Source organism: Helianthus annuus, chromosome 12 (assembly GCF_002127325.2).
Source record: "Helianthus annuus cultivar XRQ/B chromosome 12, HanXRQr2.0-SUNRISE, whole genome shotgun sequence".
NCBI classification, from domain to species: Eukaryota; Viridiplantae; Streptophyta; class Magnoliopsida; order Asterales; family Asteraceae; genus Helianthus; species Helianthus annuus.
In genome coordinates this window covers 56,654,997-56,663,975 of record NC_035444.2, presented here as the reverse complement: position 1 = coordinate 56,663,975, position 8,979 = coordinate 56,654,997, and the positions used below count along the sequence as shown (strand labels likewise).

The 8,979-nt window shown below is 39.8% G+C and overlaps 2 long non-coding RNA genes across 2 annotated transcripts; both read left to right on the top strand.

Moving 5' to 3' along the window:
* The first annotated feature begins 444 nt into the window (after positions 1 to 444).
* Positions 445 to 1,847, top strand: LOC110896702. The gene is made up of 3 exons (XR_002568099.2): positions 445 to 577; positions 1,091 to 1,156; positions 1,760 to 1,847. It is a non-coding gene; the product is annotated as an uncharacterized LOC110896702 (long non-coding RNA).
* Positions 1,848 to 7,112: 5,265 nt separating this feature from the next.
* Positions 7,113 to 8,514, top strand: LOC110896703. Its single transcript, XR_002568100.2, has 3 exons — positions 7,113 to 7,245; positions 7,759 to 7,824; positions 8,427 to 8,514. It is a non-coding gene; the product is annotated as an uncharacterized LOC110896703 (long non-coding RNA).
* Positions 8,515 to 8,979: the final 465 nt, after the last annotated feature.

Genomic DNA, 8,979 nt, shown 5'->3' with positions numbered 1-8,979 from the left:
TAAGGAAACGGATAAGTTCTCCACTCTCGCAGACGTATATCTTAATGAAGTTGTTTTAAGGCACGGAGTGCCAACCTCTATTATTTCGAATTGGGATGCACGATTCACTTCAGAACTATGGCAAGCAATGCACAAATCTTTTGGCTCTCGATTAGACATGAGCACAGCTTATCACCCTCAGACGGATGGGCAGTCTGATGTAACACCCGAAAATATAAACCCTCATATTAGAAAATACAAAGAAATTAATAAACAAGAATTTACCAACTAGGAACTTAACCTAGTTAAAAATTTAGTCTTGAAATAAACTTATAATATGGTTAAAACACTTAACTTAGAGGAAATGGTAGTTAAGGGACTGAACTTGTCAAAATTGAAACTTGAATACTAATTAGTGAACAAAACACCAAAACTCACCCATCCTGGGTGGACATCGATCGAACAGAGAGAGAGAGGGGCGACCAGGAGAAATTCCAAACCCTAAAATCTCAATAATCTTGCAACTTGAAGGATTAATCCAAGTAAAAATCAAGAATTGAGCCTAGAATCATAATCCTCATCACAAGAGGATTGTAAGGTATGTAAAATTAGTGAAATCCCTTAACTTGAATTTCTCATGATGTTGTGAAATCTGGAAAATTGATGTTGCATGAGTGTTATTTGGTTAGTTTAGAATCTATTTGGTGTTTAGAGGTTAGACTCAACCAATTACATGTGAAATCATGACCAAATTCAGAAAACTCCATGAACACCTTGAAGGTGGGTTGTGGGTTTTACAAGATGATGATGAATTCTAGGGTTCTTAGTGGTTATACTAGTAAAATTCGACCTTAGAAGATAGTTCCAGAAAAGATGTGATGTTTACATGATATATGATGGCTTAATTGAAGTTAAGTTAACTACTAAGCAATCCATAAACATGAATATGAATAATATAGAAATTCTGCCCTCTTGATGTTTGTAGAAATGCCTCAAAGAAGGCTGACAAATAGAAATTTGAAGCTTTAACGCTTAATTAAGACGTTTCGGTATATTATGCGAAATGATGTCTAAGAGGGTTCTAAACATGTCTTGTAAATGAACTCTATAGGACAAGATACCGGGACGTCGAGCGGACAAGCCGGTGGTGATTCTCGTTTGAAGGGCGTGCGCCAAGGTATGTAACATGACTCGTTACATTATGTGAAATTAGATCATTGTAGTTGATTATCAAAGTTTCTAGTTTTTTTTTGAATTGAAGCGAAGGCATTGTTGAATTGAATACTTGTGTGAATAACGAATTAAACTCGTTGGTAGTTGTCATAAAGGAAGGAATTCCATAGACAAGCCAAACGGGTCAAATAATCAAGTAAAACATGATCTACATTCCAAACATGATAAATTGATGTATGTAGTGGTTATATTATGATGTACTAGAAATATCAGACTTTTACTACATTGATAATGCAGAATGTTGAAACCCGAGAGTTGGGATTTTGGTTGAAATGCTCAAACCAAACAAAAACATGAATTCCCAGGTACTACCGTAATTTACGGTGTCACCGTAAATTACGGTAGAGACCAATGATTTACGGTGGTTTTCTACTGTGTTACGGTGGATCCAGGAATTTCCAGCACTCACCGTAATTTACGGTGGCACCGTAAATTACGGTGGAGCCTGGAAAACTTATATATTTTTTGTTGTTTCAAAGTGATGTTAAACCTTGAAATCTTATCATTTATAAACGTCATAGCTAATGACTTATTTGTTGATTCATAGGTAATTAGGAGGTCACATGGATGGCGATCAAGCGACTTGATGATGAACCGAACACTCCACTTCGAAGCTTCCGCTATGTTTGAACTTGTTAAATTGTTGTTCTTTGGTTGTAAACAAATTCTTAAACGACTTAGTACGTTCTACCTTAGTCCTTAGTAGACTAAGAAGTGTAACATTTTTGAAACTCATGTTAAGTTATCATCTTTTGGTATAAATTAGCTATTAATTCCAGTATAAATATAAGGGTGTAACAAGTTGGTAATCAGAGCCTCAGGTTGTCAATAAGTGTTCGGTTCAAGCTTGATCGACCATCCGGTAAGAACTAATTTCAGTTAATAAATCTTATATTACGTAAAGAATGAGAAATGAACAAATATGCATGAAAAGAGCAAGTAAGCTCAATCAACAGCAAGAACGATCAAATCAAGTTGTGAACTTGATTGAATCAACAGCAAGAACGATCAAATCAAGTTGTGAACTTGATTGAATCAACAGCAAGAACGATCAAATGAAGTTGTGAACTTGATTGAATCAAAAGCAAGAACGACTAAATCAAGTTATGAACTTGATAGAATCAAACAAGAACATCATGTGTTATAAATGGAATGTTTTAACAACTTGTGTAAACATTTCAGAAACGGAGATGGCTGATAAAGGTAATGATGATGCGGTGCCAAGAGTCACCGAACAAGTGAGAGAAGTGATTGCCGAAGAGGTTGGAAAGGCAATCGAAAACAGTCTGACAAGCTTCATTGATAGAATTCAAAACACAGTTCTATCAATGGTAGAAGATAGAATCAAGAAATTAGAAGACGACTCAAAACTTGAAAAGGAAAAACATGGAGGACGGAAACCTTGTTCATACAAGGAATTCATGGCCTGTAAACCACCAATATACAATGGGGAGGTTGACCCGATAGTGTGCCAAAGATGGCTAAGTGATATCGAAGGGGTATTCGAGAGGACCCATTGTGATGTAGAGGACTATGTAGCCTATGGTACGGGACAACTAAGAAATCAAGCAAAAGATTGGTGGGATAACAAGAAGAGAGAAATCGGTATTGAAGCTGTTAAGGTCATGACTTGGGATGAATTCAAGACGCCATTTCTGAAGCATCATAGCCCCAAAGCGGTTATGAATAAAATCAAGGAAGAATTCATGCAGCTCAGGCACAAAAACGAGACCATAGACAAGATCACGGCAACGTTTATGGACAAAATGATGTTTTGTGACGATCTTGTGACAAACGAAGAACAAAAGATATATTACTATCATAACATGTTGAGTGCCGAGTATAGGGAGTTTATCACCCCTTCCAAATACGAGACCCTTACCGAGATTATAAACGCTGCTCGGGAAAGGGAAATTGAGCTAAAAAAGAGTATCGAAAAGGGTGAACGGAGAGCACATGATGTAAATCCCAGCCCTACTAAAAAGGCACGAACAAGTGAGAGCTCAAGGAAACCTGATACGAAAGGCGGGTCACCGAGTTGCAAAATTTGCGGGAAGGGCCATAGAGGCGAATGTCGTTACAAGGATAGGCCTTGTCCTATATGCAAGAAAACGGGACATATAGCCACATCATGCCCGGAGAAGGTAACGGTTTGTTACAATTGTTATCGAACGGGTCATAAGAAATCTGAATGCCCGGAATTGGTTGAAAAGAAGGATGGGCAGGAACAGAAGGGTGAAGCCCCTAAAGCAAAGGCAAGATCTTTTCAACTAACCGCCGCAGAAGCAAAGATTGAACCTGACGTGGTCTCAGGTATATTTACTGTAAACTCGATTCCTGCACGTGTGTTATTTGATACGGGTGCGAATAAATCCTTTGTTTCATATGGATTTATTCGACATCCTTCATTTTAACTAAATTACATGTGCCCTTAGAAGTAGAAATAGGTAATAATAAAAGTTTTATTGTTTGCGATGTATGTGAAAATTGCAAACTGAGCATTGACGATGAAGAATATTTGATAAATCTAATCCCGATGTCGATGGGAGAATTTCAAGTTGTCGTTGGGATGGATTGGCTATCTCGACACCATGCAAAGGTCGTGTGTTTCCGTAAAGAGATAAAACTGACATCTCCGAGTGGGAAACACGTCACCATCTATGGTGAGAAAGGAGGCAACCCTATTGTATGCTCAATGTTGAAAGCACACAAGTTAATGAAGCAAGGATGCAAAGCATTTATGATATACGCTAATGAACCCGAAAGAGAATCACGAAAGATTGGAGATGTACCGGTAGTACGAAATTATGAAGATGTTTTTCCGAAGATTTGCCGGGGATACCGCCCGAACGGGAAGTAGAGTTCGGGATCGAATTGATTCCGGGCGCGAAACCCGTAGCAAAAGCCCCGTACCGACTTGCGCCGTCAGAATTGCAAGAATTGATGTCCCAAATCCAAGACCTGCTTGACAAGGGATTCATAAGGCCGAGTGTGTCTCCTTGGGGCGCACCGGTATTGTTCGTGAGAAAGAAAGACGGGAGTATGCGCAAGTGTATCGATTACCGGGAGTTAAACAAACTCACGGTAAAGAATCGATACCCGCTCCCGAGGATAGACGATTTATTCGACCAACTACAAGGTGCGAACTGGTTTTCCAAAATTGACCTTAGATCGGGGTATCATCAGTTAAGGGTCAAGGAAGAAGATGTGCCGAAGACGGCTTTCCGCACGAGATACGGACATTACGAATTCCTTGTGATGTCATTCGGGCTAACAAACGCACCCGCGGCTTTCATGGACCTCATGAACCGGGTTTGCAAACCAATGCTGGATAAGTCGGTCATCGTGTTTATCGATGATATATTGGTATATTCGAAAAGTGAAGCTGAACACGCACATCACCTACAAGAAGTATTAGAAGCCCTTAGACGAGAGAAGCTATACGCCAAATTCTCTAAATGTGCCTTTTGGTTACGAGAGGTACAATTTCTTGGCCACATTATAAGTGCCGACGGAGTACTGGTGGATCCGTCAAAGATTGAGGCGGTGTGAAAATGGAATTCCCCAAAGAACCCTTCTGAAATTAGAAGCTTTTTGGGACTTGCGGGATACTATAGGAGGTTTATTCAAGATTTCTCCAAGATTGCGTCACCACTAACCAAGCTGACCCGAAAGACAGAAAGATTCATCTGGGGTGTTGAACAAGAGAAAGCGTTTCAAACGCTAAAAGAAAAGTTAACTCAAGCTCTGGTATTAACACTACCGGACGGAGTTGAAGACATGGAGGTTTATTCGGATGCTTCACTATCGGGACTCGGATGTGTATTGATGCAACGGGGCAAGGTGATAGCCTATGCCTCGAGGCAATTAAAGATACACGAACAGAAATATCCTACGCACGATCTCGAGTTGGCGGCGGTAGTGTTCGCATTAAAAATATGGAGGCACTACTTGTACGGAGTAAAGTGCACCATATTCACCGACCACAAGAGTTTGAAATACTTCTTCGATCAGAAGGAGTTAAATATGCGACAAAGGCGGTGGCTGTAAACGGTGAAGGATTACGATTGTGAAATACGTTATCACCCAGGAAAGGCTAATGTAGTGGCCGATGCGCTGAGCCGCAAAACAGATTATACCCCAATACGGGTACGATCAATGCAACTGGTTGTGACTTCAAGCTTGCTAGAACGAATTCGAGAAGCACAAGATGAAGCTGTAAAGGCGGAAAACTGGAAAAAGGAAAGAATTATCGGCCAAGTTAAGGACCTAGAGGTAGGCAGTCACGGCCTGAAGACTCGCTTTAATAGAATCTGGATCCCTAACACATGTGGGGTTAAAAAGCTTCTACTTGATGAAGCTCATAAATCCCGTTATTCCATTCACCCGGGAGCGACCAAGATGTATCATGACTTGAAGCAAAACTATTGGTGGCCCGGAATGAAGCGGGACACGGTGAAATACGTGGAGAAGTGTTTGACGTGCTTACAAGTCAAGGCAGAACACCAAAAACCATATGGTAAACTTCAACCGTTAGAAATCCCGGTTTGGAAATGGGAGCAAATTACGATGGACCTATTGACCAAACTACCTAAAACAAGTCGTGGCTTTGATGCAATTTGGGTAGTCGTGGATAGGTTAACTAAGAGTGCTCACTTTATTCCGATTCGTGAGACTTATACGTCTGAGAAAATGTCTGAGGTTTACACCAATGAAATCATAGCAAGGCATGGGGTACCGATATCCATTGTGTCAGATAGAGATACTCGGTTTACTTCGAAATTCTGGCGTGAGTTCCAAGAACAGATGGGGACTAAATTGTTTCTTAGCACTGCTTACCATCCACAAACGGATGGGCAGAGCGAAAGAACAATACAAACATTGGGTGATATGCTGCGGGCTTGCATTATTGACTTTGGGGGTAGTTGGGATGTCCATTTACCCTTGGTCGAATTCGCATACAACAATAGCTATCACGCGAGCATTAAAATGGCCCCGTATGAGCTATTATATGGCAGAAAGTGTCGGACTCCGGTATGTTGGGGAGAAGTGGGTCCGCGGGGGCTAGCACCAACCGATATAATCCGAGCTACAAATGCGAAAATTGACATAGTTCGGGCACACTTAAAAGCGGCTCAAGACCGGCAAAAGGCATACGCAGATAAAAGAAAAAGGCCAATTGAGTTTCAGGTTGGCGATATGGTCATGCTAAAGGTTTCCCCATGGAAGGGTATCATTAGATTCAGAAAAAGGGGAAAGTTAAGCCCGAGATTTATTGGGCCATTTAGAATCACTGAACGGGTTGGTAAAGTGGCTTATCGACTTGAATTACCCGAAGAGTTGAGTGGAATTCATAGCACATTCCACGTATCACATCTTCGAAAATGTTTGGCCGACGAAACTGCTCATATCCACTACGATGACATCGAGGTGGATAACAGCCTCAACTATGCGGTAAAACCAATTGCGATTTTAGATCGTAAGGAGAAAAGTTTGAGGAACAAGATAATAAGCCAAGTCAAAGTCAAATGGGAGCACAGAAAAGGGTCGGACACTACATGGGAGTCCGAGGAAGAAATGCGACGACTCCACCCTACATTATTTGGTACGTAATTTCGGTTTCGAGGACGAAACCCCTTTTAAGGGGGGTGGACTTGTAACACCCGAAAATATAAACCCTCATATTAGAAAATACAAAGAAATTAATAAACAAGAATTTACCAACTAGGAACTTAACCTAGTTAAAAATTAGTCTTGAAATAAACTTATAATATGGTTAAAACACTTAACTTAGAGGAAATGGTAGTTAAGGGACTGAACTTGTCAAAATTGAAACTTGAATACTAATTAGTGAACAAAACACCAAAACTCACCCATCCTGGGTGGACATCGATCGAACAGAGAGAGAGAGGGGCGACCAGGAGAAATTCCAAACCCTAAAATCTCAATAATCTTGCAACTTGAAGGATTAATCCAAGTAAAAATCAAGAATTGAGCCTAGAATCATAATCCTCATCACAAGAGGATTGTAAGGTATGTAAAATTAGTGAAATCCCTTAACTTGAATTTCTCATGATGTTGTGAAATCTGGAAAATTGATGTTGCATGAGTGTTATTTGGTTAGTTTAGAATCTATTTGGTGTTTAGAGGTTAGACTCAACCAATTACATGTGAAATCATGACCAAATTCAGAAAACTCCATGAACACCTTGAAGGTGGGTTGTGGGTTTTACAAGATGATGATGAATTCTAGGGTTCTTAGTGGTTATACTAGTAAAATTCGACCTTAGAAGATAGTTCCAGAAAAGATGTGATGTTTACATGATATATGATGGCTTAATTGAAGTTAAGTTAACTACTAAGCAATCCATAAACATGAATATGAATAATATAGAAATTCTGCCCTCTTGATGTTTGTAGAAATGCCTCAAAGAAGGCTGACAAATAGAAATTTGAAGCTTTAACGCTTAATTAAGACGTTTCGGTATATTATGCGAAATGATGTCTAAGAGGGTTCTAAACATGTCTTGTAAATGAACTCTATAGGACAAGATACCGGGACGTCGAGCGGACAAGCCGGTGGTGATTCTCGTTTGAAGGGCGTGCGCCAAGGTATGTAACATGACTCGTTACATTATGTGAAATTAGATCATTGTAGTTGATTATCAAAGTTTCTAGTTTTTTTTGAATTGAAGCGAAGGCATTGTTGAATTGAATACTTGTGTGAATAACGAATTAAACTCGTTGGTAGTTGTCATAAAGGAAGGAATTCCATAGACAAGCCAAACGGGTCAAATAATCAAGTAAAACATGATCTACATTCCAAACATGATAAATTGATGTATGTAGTGGTTATATTATGATGTACTAGAAATATCAGACTTTTACTACATTGATAATGCAGAATGTTGAAACCCGAGAGTTGGGATTTTGGTTGAAATGCTCAAACCAAACAAAAACATGAATTCCCAGGTACTACCGTAATTTACGGTGTCACCGTAAATTACGGTAGAGACCAATGATTTACGGTGGTTTTCTACTGTGTTACGGTGGATCCAGGAATTTCCAGCACTCACCGTAATTTACGGTGGCACCGTAAATTACGGTGGAGCCTGGAAAACTTATATATTTTTTGTTGTTTCAAAGTGATGTTAAACCTTGAAATCTTATCATTTATAAACGTCATAGCTAATGACTTATTTGTTGATTCATAGGTAATTAGGAGGTCACATGGATGGCGATCAAGCGACTTGATGATGAACCGAACACTCCACTTCGAAGCTTCCGCTATGTTTGAACTTGTTAAATTGTTGTTCTTTGGTTGTAAACAAATTCTTAAACGACTTAGTACGTTCTACCTTAGTCCTTAGTAGACTAAGAAGTGTAACATTTTTGAAACTCATGTTAAGTTATCATCTTTTGGTATAAATTAGCTATTAATTCCAGTATAAATATAAGGGTGTAACATCTGAGCGCACGATTCAAACTCTAGAAGACATGCTTCGGGCGTGTGTTATCGATTTTGGCAACAACTGGGAAAAACATCTCCCGTTAGTGGAGTTTTCGTACAATAACAGTTACCACACCAGCATCCAAGCCGCTCCATTCGAGGCATTGTACGGACGTAAATGCCGGTCACCTCTCTGTTGGGCAGAGGTGGGGGATAGTCAAATCACAGGTCCAGAACTTGTAGTTGATACTACTAAACGAATTGCACAGATACGACAGCGCATGGCGGCAGCTCGCGACCGTCAGAAAAGTTACGCT